General features: G+C 43.2%; 1 protein-coding gene across 9 annotated transcripts in view; it reads right to left on the bottom strand.

Annotated features, from left to right (window-relative positions):
• ptk2aa (protein tyrosine kinase 2aa) overlaps positions 1-13,229 on the bottom strand; it is a 207,162-nt gene extending 193,933 nt beyond the window's left edge. For 5 of the 9 annotated variants that reach the window (XM_029734891.1, XM_029734897.1, XM_029734898.1 and 2 more), the window contains exon 1: positions 3,449-3,465. The gene's annotated coding sequence lies outside the window, so the exon portion shown is untranslated. Of the gene's footprint in view, positions 1-3,448; positions 3,468-13,034 lie in introns of those variants that run through there. The other 4 variants (XM_029734917.1, XM_029734908.1, XM_029734907.1 and 1 more) reach the window with 2 other exon arrangements.
• Between the last annotated feature and the right edge of the window lie 4,845 nt (positions 13,230-18,074).

The raw sequence follows: 18,074 nt of genomic DNA, 5'->3' as shown, positions 1-18,074 counted from the left end.
GAGGGGGATAAGTTATCACAGTCCCTATACACATTCCACATCCCTGTAGAGAGAGAGAGGGATAAGTTATCACAGTCCCCGAACACATTCCACATCACTGTAGAGAGAGAGGGGGATAAGTTATCACAGTCCCCGTACACATTCCACATCACTGTAGAGAGAGAGGGGGATAAGTTATCACAGTCCCCGTACACATTCCACATCACTGTAGAGAGAGAGGGGGATAAGTTATCACAGTCCCCGTACACATTCCACATCACTGTAGAGAGAGGGGGATAAGTTATCACAGTCCCCGTACACATTCCACATCACTGTAGAGAGAGAGAGGGGGATAAGTTATCACAGTCCCTATACACATTCCACATCACTGTAGAGAGAGAGGGATAAGTTATCACAGTCCCCGTACACATTCCACATCACTGTAGAGAGAGAGAGGGATAAGTTATCACAGTCCCCGTACACATTCCACATCACTGTAGAGAGAGGGGGATAAGTTATCACAGTCCCCGTACACATTCCACATCACTGTAGAGAGAGAGGGATAAGTTATCACAGTCCCCGTACACATTCCACATCACTGTAGAGAGAGAGAGGGATAAGTTATCACAGTCCCCGTACACATTCCACATCACTGTAGAGAGAGGGGGATAAGTTATCACAGTCCCCGAACACATTCCACATCACTGTAGAGAGAGAGGGGGATAAGTTATCACAGTCCCCGTACACATTCCACATCACTGTAGAGAGAGAGAGGGATAAGTTATCACAGTCCCCATATACATTCCAAATCACTGTAGAGAGAGAGGGATAAGTTATCACAGTCCCTATACACATTCCACATCACTGTAGAGAGAGAGGGATAAGTTATCACAGTCCCCGTACACATTCCACATCACTGTAGAGAGAGGGATAAGTTATCACAGTCCCCATACACATTCCACATCACTGTAGAGAGAGGGATAAGTTATCACAGTCCCCGTACACATTCCACATGACTGTAGAGAGAGGGATAAGTTATCACAGTCCCCGTACACATTCCACATCACTGTAGAGAGAGGGATAAGTTATCACAGTCCCCGAACAGACATGACACTTGGCATTCAGGCCAAATAGTTTAATCTTGGTTTCATCAGACCAGAGAATCTTGTTTCTCCTGGTCAGAGTCATTTAGGTGCCTTTTGGCAAACTCCAAGCGGGCTGTCATGTGCCTTTTATTGAGGAGTGGCTTCCGTCTGGCCACTCTACCATAAAGGCCTGATTGGTGTAGTGATGCAGAGATGGTTGTCCTTATGAAAGGTTCTTCCATCTCCATAGAGGAACTCTGGGGCTCTGTCAGAGTGACCATCGGGTTCTTAGTCACCTCCCTGACCAAGGCCCTTCTCCCCCGATTGCTCAATTTGGCCGGGCGGCCAGCTCTAGGAAGAGTCTTGGTGGTTCCAAACTTCTTCCATTTTAAGAGTAATGGAGGCCCCTGTGTTCTTGGGGACCTTCAATGCTGCAGAAATATTTTGGTAACCTTCCCCAGATCTGTGCCTCGTCACAATCCTGTCTCGGAGCTCTACGGACAATTCCGTCGACCCCATGGCTTGGTTTTTGCTCTGACATGCACTGTCAACTGTGGGACCTTATATAGACAGGTGTGTGCCTTTCCACATCTTGTCCAATCAATTGAATTTACCACAGGTGGACTCCAATCTAGTTGTAGAAATATCTTAAGGATGACCAATGGAAACAGGATGCACCTGATCTCATTTGAGTCTCATAGAAAAGGGTCTGAATACTTATTTCTGTTTTATATTTTATACATTTGCAAAAAAATTGAAAAACCTGTTTTCGCTTTGTCATTATGGTGTATTGTATGTAGATTGATGAGATAAAAAATGTTTTTAATCCATTTTAGAATAAGGCTGTAATGTAACAAAATGTGGTCAAGGGCTCTGAATACTTTGCGAATGCACTGTACTACAGTACAACTGTATGAAAACTATTAGAATTCAAAAAACAAGAATGCTTGTGTAGAATGCCTTGCCACTGCCAATAGAATTGTTTTATTTTTTTAAATGAAGATGTAACGCATTCCAGTGTTCGCCGACCACAACATTCTGCTCATAGTTCTCCAACCAGCATGGATAAATGTCAGTGAGGAATCGTTGGGCTGAGAGAGTCAGTGTGTTTATCCCATCTTGTATTGCTGTTCAAAACTTCCTGATCAAGGTATCTAAACCTAGAGGCCCAGGGATACACGCAAACTGAACCAGACAGACAGCATGACCGTGAGACTCAACCCTGATCCAGACAGACAGCATGACAGTGAGACTCACCCCTGATCCAGACAGACAGCGAGACTCACCCCTGATCCAGACAGACAGCATGACAGTGAGACTCAACCCTGATCCAGACAGACAGCATGATAGTGAGACTCAACCCTGATCCAGACAGACAGCATGACAGTGAGACTCACCCCTGATCCAGACAGACAGCATGACAGTGAGACTCACCCCTGATCCAGACAGACAGCATGACAGTGAGACTCACCCCTGATCCAGACAGGCAGCATGACAGTGAGACTCACCCCTGATCGAGACAGACAGCATGACAGTGAGACTCAACCCTGATCCAGACAGACAGCATGACAGTGAGACTCAACCCTGATCCAGACAGACAGCGAGACTCACCCCTGATCCAGACAGACAGCATGACAGTGAGACTCACCACTGATCCAGACAGACAGCATGACAGTGAGACTCACCCCTGATCCAGACAGACAGCATGACAGTGAGACTCACCACTGATCCAGACAGACAGCATGACAGCGAGACTCACCCCTGATCCAGACAGACAGCATGACAGTGAGACTCACCCCTGATCGAGACAGGCAGCATGACAGTGAGACTCACCCCTGATCGAGACAGACAGCATGACAGTGAGACTCACCCCTGATCCAGACAGACAGCATGACAGTGAGACTGGGTAGTCCTTACCTTCCAGTAGAACGCACGGTGTGAAAAGTTCTGAGCAGCCAGGCAGCTCGCTAAAGATAGTCTAGACACATTCAGTACAGGTCTCAAGTGTCTGACTGACCACCTGAGCCTTCCTCTATGGCCTCTCACTGTCCTAAATAGCCTATATCCTGACTGCAGGTGAGACAGTACACGACCCCGTCCAGATCTAGGCTAAGCAATGGCTATTGTCTTTCCATTACAGCCGGAAGTCACTTGGCAATGGTCTTCCATGTAAAAACAGATGTGCCTACACACTATAGAAGCTTTCCTTCATTGTGCCTACTGTAACCTGCCCTCTTCTATGTAAGAAAACATATGCGACTGCCTACTGTATATTGTCTTCTATTTACCTTTAGAGGGAGTTGACATACAGGGTATGTGCTGCATATGTGACGGCTAAACATGCAAAGAGAAATGGTAATGGGGGTAGTGCGTATATCTCTCACCAGTTACCCAGGCTACACTGTGGTTCCTGACGTGCTCTGCATAGATCTTCATCTCCCGGATGGAAGAGAATGGCTGGCAGACAGACCTGGCTTTGTTTGTTTTCCTCTTCCTGTCCTTGATCCTGCCTGCTAAGGCCACAGCAGGCCGGGCCGGGGGAGGGTTCACTAGGCCAGGACACACCGTAGCTAAATGATTTGCAATGGGAAACGAACATATATAGTGTTAAAAGTAGTGCGCTATGTAGGGAATAGGGTTCCATTTGGGACGCAACCAGAAAGAACACTGGGATTTTAGCTTGAGGCGAAACATAGTCAGGGTAGTGGAGGCTAGTGGAGGCTAGTGGAGGTTAGCGGAGGCTGGCGGAGGGTAGTGGAGGGTAGTGGAGGTTAGTGGAGGCTAGTGGAGGCTAGCGGAGGTTAGCGGAGGCTAGCGGAGGCTAGCGGAGGTTAGTGGAGGCTAATGGAGGGTAGTGGAGGCTAGTGGAGGTTAGTGGAGGGTAGTGGAGGCTAGTGGAGGGTAGTAGTTTGGTTTCACTTTAGCTCCCCCATCTCCTTCCTCTGCCATTTTAGCCCCTTTACAAAGAAACCACTCAAAAAAAGACCTGGAAGTTGTTAGCTTTGTTTATGTTCATTGAGGTTGATTAAATGTGTACCAGGATTAACTGTACTGTATTAGTCTAAACCAATAAGCACAACACTATGACCAGGGGCATTCAGACCATGGACATGTGGAACCATTTTTCTTTCAGAAACATTAAGAGAATGATTTGAATGGAAAGAGGCGTAGCAACTTCCCATAATGCTCAAAGCACACCACAGGACTACAAACAAAAATCAAAAATGTCAAACCACTGTAACGTTGTCCTCGCCACCAGTGAAAGGTGATGCTTTGACTTACAGCCGTATAATATTAGTAGCATGACTGTATGTTAAATGCATTATGAATGGATTCAAACTAAAGGTCAAAAACACCTCATCTCCCAGACACTGCAGAAGGCCAGGGCTACAATGGCACCATATTCCCTACAAAGTGCCATACTTTTGACCAGAGCCCTATAGGATGCCTATGGGTGCCATTTAGGACACAAGCCAGGTCTGAATGTCTAAAATCCAATTTATGGTTGATCCAAAAATGTGGTCGGAGGCTCCGAATGGAGGGTGTGACGCAATTGCTGAGCCTCTGGAGGCTTGTGGAGGCCGTATTGACCTCCGTACCACATCGCCGTGCGCCTCTGAAATTTTGTAACAACGCGGAGGGCTCTGCATAGCTCCGCATTGACATAATTGGTTGATGGTAGGATGGGGTGGGAGGTCCAGTATAAACACAGTCACTTCCTTGACAACTTCCTTCACAATAGCTCTGCTGTGCTTCTCTAAGCGCAAGAAGTATGAAAGCCCTGAAGTTTGCGGAGGCTGCATCGCAGTAAATGCTATACGGCCACTTGACCATTCAGAGCTTTTAATACATGTAACAGTACGCCACTGTCTGGTCAGGTGTGTTCAACTGATTCGTCCACCCACTCAGTTACATATAATATACTGTCCATACACATCATATACACATCATAATTGAGGTTGTTCTGAGGGAAAAGGGGGTGTAACTCAATATTAGGATGGTGTTTCTAATGTTTTGTGAACTCAGTGTATATATATATATATATACACACATACACACACACACACACACATATACACACACACACACACACACACACTGCGTTCACAAAACATTAGGAACACCATCCTAATATTGAGTTACACCCCCTTTTCCCTCAGAACAACCTCAATTCGTCGAGGCAAGGTGTCGAAAGTATTCCACAGGGATTCAGGCCGGTTGACTCCAATGCTTCCCACAGTTGTGTCAAGTTGGCTGGATGTCTTTTGGATGGTGGGCCATTCTTAATACACACGGGAAACTGTTGAGCATGAAAAACTCAGTTCTTCAACCACTCATACCGGTGCGCCTGGCACCTTCTACCATAGCCCATTCAAAGTTTGTCTTACTCATTCACCCTCTGAATGGCACACAAACACAATCCATGTCTCAATTGTCTCAAGGCTTAAAAATCATTCTTTTAACCTGTCACCTCCCCTTCATCTACACTGATTGAAGTGGATTTAACAAGTGACATCAATAAGGGATCATAGCTTTCACCTGGATTCACCTGGTCAGTCTATGTCATGGAAAGAGCAGGTGTTCCTAATGGTTTTTTTGTTGTTTTTTACACATTAATTAAAAATGAAAAGCTGAAATGTCTTGAGTCAATAAGTATTCAACCCCTTTATTATGGCATGCCTAAATAAGGTCAGGAGTACACATTTGCTTATTAAGTCATATAGTAAGTTGCAATAAGTGCTTAACATGATTTTTAAATGACTACCTCATCTCTGTACAACACACATATAATTATCTAAGGTCCCTCAGTCGAGCAGTGAATTTCAATCACAGATTCAACCACAAAGACCAAGGAGATTTTCAAATGCCTCGCATAGAAGGGCACCTATTGGTAGATGGGCATTTGAGCATGGTTAAGTTATTAATGACACTTTGGATGGTGTATCAATACACCCAGTCACTACAAAGATACAGGCGTCCTTCCTAACTCAGTAGCCGGAGAGGAAGGAAACCGCTCAGGGATTTCACAATGACGCCAATGGTGACTTTAAAACAGTTACAGAGTTGAATTGCTTTGATAGGAGAAAACTGAGGATGGATCAACAATATTATAGTTACTCCACAATACTAATCTAAATGGCACGGTAAAAAGGAAGCCTGTACAGAATAAAAATATTACAAAACATGCATCCTGTTTGCATCAAGGCACTACAGTAATATTGCAAAAATAATTGGCAAAGCAATTAACTTTTTGTCCTTAATACAAAGTGTTATGTTCGGGACAAATCAAATACAACACATTACTGAGTACCACTCTCTATATTTTCAAGCATAGTGGGAGCTGCATTATGTTATGGGTGTGCTTATAATTAAGGACAGGGAAGTTATTGAGGATAAAAAAAGCACAGGCAAAATCCTAGAGAAAAACCTGGTTTAATCTGTTTTCCAACAGACACTGGGAGACTAATTCACCTTTCAGCAGGACAATAACCTAAAACGCAAGGCCAAATCTACACTGGAGTTGCTTACAAAGAACAGAGTGAATGTTCCTGAGTGGCAAAGTTGACTTAAATCTACTTGAAAATCTATGGCAAGACTTGAAAATGGCTGTCTTGTAATGATCAACTATAAACTTGACAGAGCTTGAAGAATTTTAAAAAGAATAATGGGCTCCTGAGTGGGGCAGTGGTCTAAGGCACTACATCTCAGTGCTAGAGGTGTCACTACAGACCCCCTGGTTCGAATCCAGGCTGTATCACAACCGGCTGTGATTGGGAGTCCCATAGGGCGGCACACAATTGGCCCAGCGTCGTCCGGGTTTGGCTGGTGTAGACCGTCATTGTAAATAAGAATTTGTTCGTAACTGACTTGCCTGGTTAAATAAAAGTTACATTTAAAAAGATAATGTGCAAATATTGAACAATCCAGGTGTGCAAAGCTCTTAGAGACTTACAAAGAAAGACTCACAGCTGTAATCACTGCCAAAGGTGATATTATCATGTATTGACTCTACAGTTGTGAATACTTATGTAAATTATATATTTCTATATTTAAATTTCAATATATTTGCAAGATTTTCTAAAAACATGTTTTCACTTTGTAATTATGGGGTATTGTGTGTAGATGGGTGAGAATATGTATTTATTCAATAGATTTTGAATTCAGGCTATCACAAAATGTGGAATAAGTTGAGGGGTATAAATTCTTTCTGAAGACACTGTATAAACAAAAGTATGAGGGCGCCTTCAAATGAGTGGACTTGGCTATTTCAGCCACAACCATTGCTGACAGGTGTATAAAAATAGAGCACACCGCCATGCAATCTCCATAGACAAACACTGGTAGTAGAATGGCATTGCTGAAGAGCTAGAATGGCATTGCTAGAATGGCATTGCTGACTTTCAACGTGGCACCGTCATAGGATGCCACCTTTCCAACAAGTCAGTTTGTAAAATTTCTGCCCTATTAGAGCTGTCCCGGTCAAAGTGCTGTTATTCTGAAGTGAAAACATCTAGGAGCAACAACAGCTCAGCAGCGAAGTAGTAGGTCACACAAGCTCACAGAATGAGACTGCCAAGTGCTGAAGCGCATAACCCGTAAAAATCGTCTGTCCTCGGTTGCAACACTCACTACGGAGTTCCAAACTGCCTCTGGAAGCACTGTCAGCACAATAACTGTTCAGCGGGGGCTTCATGAAATGGGTTTCCATGGCCGAGCAGCCACACACAAGCCTAAGATCACAATGCGCAATAACAAGCGTTCGCCGCCATTGGACTTTAGAGCAGTGGAAACGCGTTCTCTGGAGAGATGAATCACGCTTCACCATCTGGACGAATCTGGGTTTGGAGGATGCCAGGAGAATGCTACCTGCCCAATGCATAGTGCAACTGTAAAGTTTGGAGGAGGAGGAATAATGGTCTGGGGCTGTTTTTCATGGTTCGGGCCAGACCCCTTCCAGTGAAGGGAAATCTTAACGCTACTGCATACAAGGAAATTCTAGACGATTCTGTGCTTCGGACTTTATGGCAACAGTTTGGGGAAGGCTCTTTCCTGTTTCAGCATGACAATGCCCCCGTGCACAAAGCGAGGTCCATACAGAAATTGTTTGTCGAGATCGGTGTGGAAGAACTGGACTGGCATGCACAGAGCCCTGACCTCAACCCCATTGGACACCTTTGGGATGAATTGGAACGCTGACTGCGAGCCAGGCCTAATCGCCCAACATCAGTGCCCGACCTCACTAATGCTCTTGTGGCTGAATGGAAGCAAGTCCCCACAGCAATGTTGCAACATCGTGGAACGCCTTCACAGAAGAGTGAAGGCTGTTATAGCCGTTAAAGGGGGGACCAACTCCATATTTATGCCCATGATTTTGACGAGCAGGTGTCCACATACTTTTGGTCATGTAGTGTATATTTATATTCCGGTCTCTGACATCGCTCGTTCTGATATTTCTGAATTTTGTGTGTATTGTTTTAATTGGTAGGTATTACTGCACTGTTGGAGCTAGAAACAATAGCACTTCGCTGCACCTGCAAATCTGTGTACGTGACCAATAAACTTTTATTGAATTTGATAATACCTCAGGTTATCCACACTGTTTTTTTTCATAATATATGGTTGTTTTTGTGGGGGTTTTTCCACAGTGTAAGACACAATTTTCCTAATTGAGACTTAATAGAGGAAGAGAATAAAGGCTTTCAAGCAGCCTCACGTAGTCATTGACTTCAATTGACAGGTCAGTCAGCCAATACAGTAATCAGTAGCCAGCATCCTCCGCACTATTCATTTAAGATTATGCTGCTAAGGCTATCACAGTACACTTTATAATATACACTGCTCAAAAAAATAAAGGGAACACTAAAATAACACATCCTAGATCTGAATGAATGAAATAATCTTATTAAATACTTTTTTCTTTACATAGTTGAATGTGCTGACAACAAAATCACACAAAAATAATCAATGGAAATCCAATTTATCAACCCATGGAGGTCTGGATTTGGAGTCACTCTCAAAATTAAAGTGGAAACTTTGATGTAATGTCCTTAAAACAAGTCAAAATGAGGCTCAGTAGTGTGTGTGGCCTCCACGTGCCTGTATGACCTCCCTACAATGCCTGGGCATGCTCCTGATGAGGTGGCGGATGGTCTCCTAAGGGATCTCCTCCCAGACCTGGACTAAAGCATCCGCCAACTCCTGGACAGTCTGTGGTGCAACGTGGAGTTGGTGGATGGAGCAAGACATGATGTCCCAGATGTGCTCAATTGGATTCAGGTCTGGGGAACGGGTGGGCCAGTCCATAGCATCAATGCCTTCTTCTTGCAGGAACTGCTGACACACTCCAGCCACATGAGGTCTAGCATTGTCTTGCATTAGGAGGAACCCAGGGCCAACCGCACCAGCATAAGGTCTCACAAGGGGTCTGAGAGGATCTCATCTCGGTACCTAATGGCAGTCAGGCTACCTCTGGCGAGCACATGGAGGGCTGTGCGGCCCCCCAAAGAATTGCCACCCCACACCATGACTGACCCACCGCCAAACCGGTCATGCTGGAGGATGTTGCAGGCAGCAGAATGTTCTCCACGGCGTCTCCAGACTCTGTCACGTCTGTCACATGTGCTCAGTGTGAACCTGCTTTCATCTGTGAAGAGCACAGGGCGCCAGTGACGAATTTGCCAATCTTGGTGTTCTCTGGCAAATGCCAAACGTCCTGCACGGTGTTGGGCTGTAAGCACAACCCCCACCTGTGGACGTCGGGCCCTCATACCACCCTCATGGAGTCTGTTTCTGACCGTTTGAGCAGACACATGCACATTTGTGGCCTGCTGAAGGTCATTTTGCAGGGCTCTGGCAGTGCTCCTCCTGCTCCTCCTTGCACAAAGGCGGAGGTAGCAGTCCTGCTGCTGGGTTGTTGCCCTCCTACGGCCTCCTCCACGTCTCCTGATGTACTGGCCTGTCTCCTGGTAGCGCCTCCATGCTCTGGACACTACGCTGACAGACACAGCAAACCTTCTTGCCACAGCTCGCATTGATGTGCCATCCTGGATGAGCTGCACTACCTGAGCCACTTGTGTGGGTTGTAGACTCCGTCTCATGCTACCACTAGAGTGAAAGCACCGCCAGCATTCAAAAGTGACCAAAACATCAGCCAGGAAGCATAGGAACTGAGAAGTGGTCTGTGGTCACCACCTGCAGAACCACTCCTTTTTGGGGGGTGTCTTGCTAATTGCCTATAATTTCCACCTGTTGTCTATTCCATTTGCACAACAGCATGTGAAATGTATTGTCAATCAGTGTTGCTTCCTAAGTGGACAGTTTGATTTCACAGAAGTGTGATTGACTTGGAGTTTCATTGTGTTGTTTAAGTGTTCCCTTTATTTTTTTGAGCAGTGTATTATAAACTGGGTGGTTCGAGCCAAGAATGCTGATTGGCTGACAGTCATGGTATATCAGACCATTTACCACGGGTATGACAAAACATTTATTTTTACTGCTCTAATTATGTTGGTCGTGCCTAAGAAAAGCCCTTAGCCGTGGTATATTGGCCATATACCACACCCCCTAAGGCCTTATTGCTTAATATATAATATAGTTTATAATATAGTTATAATAGAGGACGATCACACACGCAGGCATTTACATACAGACTGAAAACAACAACTGTTTTCAATCAACTCATCCATTCTCACAGAGAGAGTTCAAAGTGTTATGAATGAACACATCTATGAAACATACAACACAAGCTATGATCAGAGGGAAACTGTAGTCAATTAAACTTGGAGTGAACTGCAACATGATGCTGGCTGTGAAACCATGCTGCGGACCGAGTGGAAGCAATAAACTTGATGTTAATCTGTTATTTACGCCTCCGTCCAAAGAAATGGAGAGAATAATGAAACAACAAAGTGTTCAAAATGGACACACACACAAAGACACTCCATCTTTGTTTTGTAATTATGGTTTAGGGATCTGAGGCTGGAACTCCAACGTGTCCATTATAAATGCCAGCAGCAGAACAGACCTACTCTAAAACCTGTGTTTGTGAAACATGTTATTTACCACTGCATCTCATCAGGTCTAAATGCAACACAACAATTCACATAATAGTCACAGCTGCATCACAGCACAGCAAAGCCTCTCTCTTCTCAATCTCTCTCACAAACATACAATATGAAACTGCTGCTGCTGTGTAGAGGGGAAAAAGGCGTTTCCCCCCAGAATCCTGAGGGACAGTGTGTCTGAGGCAGCCAGGCTAGGCTGCATCCTGGAAGGCCAATCTAAAGCAGAATGCAGCAGCACAACTGTAGAACATTGTTAATTTGTCCTTCCTGTCACAGCTGCTGCTTCAGACACAGCTCCTCTTCCTCTGCAGCTAAAACAACAGTAGGCAGAATAAGGAGGAGGATGTGGAATATAGCCTATGTCCGTGTGGGTTCCCAACTTGCCTGAGGTCGGTATGATGAGCATGGTTAGGCCTAGGCCTACTCAGTGGACAATGTCATGTTTGCATGTGCACGCGCTCACAGACAGACACAAGCATGCATCCACGCACGTATTCACAGACACCCACCGAGTGGCCCCTGGGAGTCTTGCAATGAATTCATCAAGCAATGAATGAGTCAAATCAAAGTCTGTATGTTTCCTTTCATCCCCCTTATTACTGCCAGCCCATTAGATTACAAACTGTACAAGTGTTTGTTTATGTGTCATCATGAAGTCTGTATATGTCTACACATCTGCTTTCCTGGCTCTGAAAGTGTACTTTCATAAGTGGGGGATCTGGTCCTGTATTTGTCAAGTGTCTCAGAGTAGGAGTTTTGATCTAGGATCAGTATGGCCTTTTAAATCATAATAATTCAGACTATTATGGAAAAGGTTAACCTGATCCTAGATCAGCACTCCTACTCTGAGACACTTGATTACAGGCCCTGAGTGCAATACTGTCCCACCCTTCACTCTTTACAGAGGTTCACTGTGAGTCTCATGCAGACAAGTAGATGTTTGGAACATCCCTGAAAAACATTGGGATAGTCAACATGAACACAATATTATGACAGACCAAGGTCATATGGCATATCAAAAACCGATTTCACCTTTGTGTGTGTGTGTGTGTGTGTGTGTGTGTGTGTGTGTGTGTGTGTGTGTGTGTGTGTGTGTATGAGAGAGAGTATGTGATATATAGACTTATTTCATAATTTATAACATGAACGTCAGACTATCCTATCACATTCACGAGTCTCCTGGATTTCGGCTAAATAAACTAAAAGTAGCCTAACAAGGACAATATATGCCTGGTGGTTTACACTCAGGAGTCACTCACTGCTCCTAAAAATACAGGCCTTCACTGCACTGTAATTTAAAGGGCCTCGGGCTACGCGAAGCTTACAGTTGTAAACAGTAACAAGAATTCCACGGCAATATTCAAATATAATGGGAGCCGTAGGCTTCGCATGGGTGTAACTGTAGCGAATCACAAATCTTCAGGAAACACCCATAGGCTAGGCTACCTATAGTTACCACATACATCTCTCAGAAAGGTAGTCTTGGTAGACTACACAAACGAAACAATCATTGAATAGACTATGCTCTAAGACTTTATGATCATATTGTGGAAAGAAATGTAATATACAACCATTTCTGGAGATTCTCGTGTCACTGTTAACTATTAAATGTACAGTAACGTTACTTTCCTGAAGATTTAGCTTGAATTGGTTAACGTTACTGTTACGTGTGGCACATTATAACGATGAAGTATCAATTGAACGACAACACCAATGATTGAGCATTACATTAGCCAAATAGCCATCTTCAACAGAATATTAACTGATATGGAAAATAATTTATAATTTTATGTGAAGAAAACGTCAATGTGTCGGCACAGCAAATCCTCCAGCACACACAGGCTTCAACTGGAAGCCGCCTACATTTTACATAAAAATATAATATAATAAACATCACTGTACTCACTTTGTCCTTTCCAATTCGCGTGTCGGATCAATTCACTTTAGTTCACCGGTTTAATTCCTCGTTTATATGTGTTTTAAATCCGTTAAAAACTGAAGTTGCTTAGCGGTTCGTGAGCTCTCCTTTCTCTGCCCACCACTCCAGGCTCGTTTAGTTCTGTATATTCCCCATCCTGAGCCGAGCATTCCAATATGGCTGACACGCAGGAACAACCGGCCTACAGTTGAAGCAACTACACCCCTCACAGGAAAATTGTGAAGCAGGCAGGCGTTAGAAAAACTGTAGCAGGCAGTGCCACACACTCACCAAACATTCATGCCGCCACACCTTGAGTGTTACTTTAAAACAGTATTCTACTTGAAATATTTCAAGTCATGGTGATTCATTTTGCGATGCCCCAGCAATTACTGTATTACGTGACATCAAAGGCTACAATGTAACGTTCTAAAACTTGAGGCTGCCCCAGAAGTCGAAGTGTATGTTTTTTGTTGCTGTTGACAATGTTGCAAATGATCTGTGAGCTACTAATGTAATAATCATGTTATGCAGTTCTGTATGTTATAGGCTACTGTATCATTGTGAACATAGCTGTTATTGCATATATTTTAATAGATCTTTAATTTTCTTTTTCATGTTCAAAGGTCAGTTTTATTTAGTTTCTATTTATGTAATTTATGTGGTTGTGTGTGTGTGTGTGTATTTGACTGAATGACCACTATTGTTATCCTACTTCTCTGCACACAATTTGTTCACACACCACAAGTATGTTTCATTTCTAGTAGCAGGAGTTGCCCCTAAAGTAGCCTACCTAGCTAGCCTACATATCTAGGGTCATATCTCCCCACTCCAACCCTACCATTAGAGGACAAAGTAAAGTTGATGACGTGTGCATTGGCGCATATACTGTCTTACACTGTCTGAATGCAGTGGAGTCAAGTTACCTGGAGACTGATTTATGTATCAACAAAAAGGGCCACGATTTACAAATTGCATCACCCTTCCCCCACATCAGAGGGGTGCAAGGCCAGCAACACCTGTTCACTGGTAACCGGACTCTCCTTCTCCTTTGAGGAAATCACAACCATGTTTTTTGTTGTTGCTCGATTTCCACCACAAAGAGTAAGTGTATGACTGATATCTTGTCATTACAGTAATGATTCAATGCTTATCAGCAGTCCTATATGGGTGTTGTGATGGATGTGCACTACTGTGGTATCCATCCTATATATAAGGGAAACATAATGCCCACTCCATATGAGTAAGTGTGTGATACAGTAGTTCTGAGTGTGAGGACTCTTGATAGAGAGACTCAATGGAAATTCAATACAACTAACAGTACCCACCATGGCCTGAACTACAGTTGCAAGAAAAAGTATGTGAACCCTTTGGAATTACCTGGATTTATGCATAAATTGGTCATAAAATTTGGTCCGATCTTTATCTAAGTCACAACAATAGACAAACACATTGTGCTTAAACTAATAACACACAAATTGTATTTTCTTGTCTATATTGAATACATCATTTAAACATTCACTGTGTAGGTTGGATAAAGTATGTGAACCCCTAGGCTAATGACTTCTCCAAAAGCTAATTGGAGTCAGGAGTCAGCTAACCTTGAGTCCAATCAATGAGATGAGATTGGAGATGTTGGTTAGAGCTGCCCTGACCTATAAAAAAAAACACACACAATTTGAGTTTGCTAATCACAAGCAGCATTGCCTGATGTGAACCATGCCTTGAAGAAAATAGATCAAAAGACCTAAGATCAAGAATTGTTGACTTGCATAAAGCAGGAAATGGTTACAAAAGTATCTCTAAAAGCCTTGATGTTCATCAGTCCACGGTAAGACAACTTGTCTATAAATGGAGAAAGTTCAGCACTGTTGCTACTCTCCCTAGGAGTGGCTGTCCTGCAAAGATGACTGCAAGCGCACAGCGCAGAATGCCCAATGAGGTTAAGAAGAATCCTAGAACGTCAGCTAAAGACTTACATAAATCTCTGGGACATGCTAACATCTCTGACGAGTCTACGATACGTAAAACACTAAACAAGAATGGTGTTCATGGGAGGACACCCTGGAAGAAGCCATTGCTGTAAAAAAAAACATTGCTGCACGTCTGAGGTTCGCAAAAGAGCATCTGGATGTTCCACAGCGCTACTGGCAAAATATTCTGTGGACAGACGAAACTAAAGTTGAGTTGTTTGGAAGGAACACACAACACTATGTGTGGAGAAAAAAAGGCACAGAACACCAACATCAAAACCTCATCCCCACTGTAAAGTATGGTGGAGGGAGCATCATGGTTTGCTGCCTCAGGGCCTGGACAGCTTGCCATCATCAACGGAAAAATGAATTCCCAAGTTTATCAAGACATTTTGCAGGAGAATGTAAGGCTATCTGTCCACCATTTGAAGCTCAACAGAAGTTGGGTGATGCAACAGGACAACGACCGAAAACACAGAAGCAAATCAACAGAATGGTTAACAAGAAGAAAATACACCTTCTGGAATGGCCCAGTCAGAGTCCTGACCTCAACCTGATTGAGATGCTGTGGCATGACCTCAAGAGCGGTTCACATCAGACATCCCAAGAATATTGCTGAACTGATAGCCTTTTGGAAAGAGGAATGGTCCAAAATTTCTCCTGACCGTTGTTCAGGTCTGATCCACAACTACAGAAAACATTTGGTTGAGGTTCTTGCTGCAAAAAGGAGGGTCAACCAGTTAGAAATCCAAGGGTTCACATACTTTTCCCACCCTGCACTGTGAATGTTTACACAGTCTGTTCAATAAAGACATGAAAACATATAATTGTTTGTGTTTTATTAGTTTAAGCAGACTGTCTATTGTTGTGACTTAGATGAAGATCAGATTAAATTTCATGACAAAGCTATGCAGAAATCCAGGTAATTCCAAAGGGTTCACATACTTTTCCTTGCCACTATGTACAGATGACATTTACCGTAGCCAACTATTTTGCCTATCAAATGGAAGGAACGGATACCGGTATACAGTAGATATGGTAGCAGAGTTCCATCCATTTGGCAAACACATAATAAAGACCCCTCTCGATTCAACTGCCACATACTGTGCATACATCCATCCCTCTCTGCCGATAGCAAGTGGTTGTTCACTCAGCAGCGTTCTGTACGGACTCATAAAGAGACAGATTCCTATTCCTCATGCACAATCACCCACTCACAATGTTGAAAACACCCACATACTGTGAGTTATAAAAGCTTGGAAAACTTCCAAACGGAGTAACCCTTGGCATAGGGAATCATCCAATCCTCATGATTTACAGAAAACAGGTTTACAGAAAAATGACAAGAGACCCAAGTCAGGACAATGGTGCTCCCAAGGCCATCTTCCATAATGGTTTGGTAAATTGGTAATGCAGTTTCGCTAGGTAATTTTCATCTTCAATATTTCATGGCCTTTTACTGTAAATACAAATAAAGTCTGAACTTTAAAAAATAAAAAAAAACACTATATATGAAACATTATATGACCATCAACCAGACCTTACTCTGCATAGTAGCTCGGTCCCAAATGGCATCCTATTCCCTATATAGTGCATTACTTTTGACAAGGCCCCAGATTTAAAGTAGTGCACTGTGTAGGGAACAGTGGAGGCTGCTGAGGGGAGGATGGCTCATAATAATGTCTGGAACGGAGCAAATGGAATGGTATCAAACACATGGAAACCATGTGTTTGATGTTGATAACTTAACATTTATTCCACTCTAGCCATTACCAGCCCACACACACAATACTTCTTCTGGGAATTGATATCTGCCTGTGATGGGCAGAGTCTTCCTGTTACATACTGTACGTGTGTTGTGTATAAATGATGTCATGATGTGTGTTAGACTAATCTTATTGCTGTCACCCAGTCTGAGGGTTGGTGGCAGGTAGCCTACCCACAGTAGCTACCTGCACTGGGCCAGTAACCTTTCGGTTACTGGCCAAGGTACTAGGTAAAAGGCACTTAACCCTAATTGCAACTAAGTCGCTCTGGATAGGAGTGTCTGCTAATTGACTATATGTATAGATGCTTGATTCAACAGGGCCCATGTGTAATGTAATCCTAGTCTTATAGATTCAACCTCAAAGGGTCTTAGACGTCCCTGGATTCAATTACTACAACTCATAGCAAAGTTGTAGTTATGACCAAAAATCAATGGCATTTGAAACCCATTGGGTACATCCCAATTTGTGGAAAAAAACATTGTTTTTAAAAATCCCCAGTCTCTAATCTACAGCTGGATTTAAAATGTGTTCTGTGATTGTTTCTGTGCTGCATTGTATGAACACAGAGAGGAGAGGGATTTATATTTGTAAGGCTGGCAACAGTTAGAGAATAAAAATTGGAATACCCTGGCATTTGGATGATGACTTTGATGATTTTGCCATCTGCTGGTGTGATTAATGAAAGGATTCTCAGATGATGTAGATACGGGCTTGCCTGTAGCCACCGTAACGGGATTTAATACAAATCTGAATGAAGACTACTGCATGAAGGCAGCCAAATTACTACATCTGATTATATATGGGCCAAGTGGGTTAAAATGTCATAATCCTCAAGATTAAAAAAAAAAAAAAAATGTTAGTATAGCTGAATATTGTTGTTGTGCTGTGTGATGAATCAAAATACTTTTTGAAAAGGTACTGTAGGTTTTCAGGCGTTTTCAGAAGATGGGCAGGGACTCAGCTGTCCTGATGTTAAAGGGGAACCTTGTTCCACCAAATCGCTATATAGAGAAATTAAAGTATTTCGTTTCAGTCATTACAATGTCAATCTCATGACATGTAGCCTACAGAAACAGTTTACAGAAGACAGTTCTGGGATGTGAATTAAAATGTAATAGAGGATGCTGTACTGCCCCCTGGTGGCAAAAGGCATATTACAAAACAATATACTGTACTATAAAGAATATACAAGGAACACTAATATTTATGGATAATATTTCAGTTGTTCATTTAAAATGTTAGAAGTAGTTTGTGTCATGTTACATGAAGACTGAGACAAATACAAG

Source organism: Salmo trutta, chromosome 36, assembly GCF_901001165.1.
Source record: "Salmo trutta chromosome 36, fSalTru1.1, whole genome shotgun sequence".
Classification (NCBI taxonomy): domain Eukaryota; kingdom Metazoa; phylum Chordata; class Actinopteri; order Salmoniformes; family Salmonidae; genus Salmo; species Salmo trutta.
Note: the sequence above shows the minus strand (reverse complement) of the source record. Positions and strands in the feature narration are given on the sequence as shown.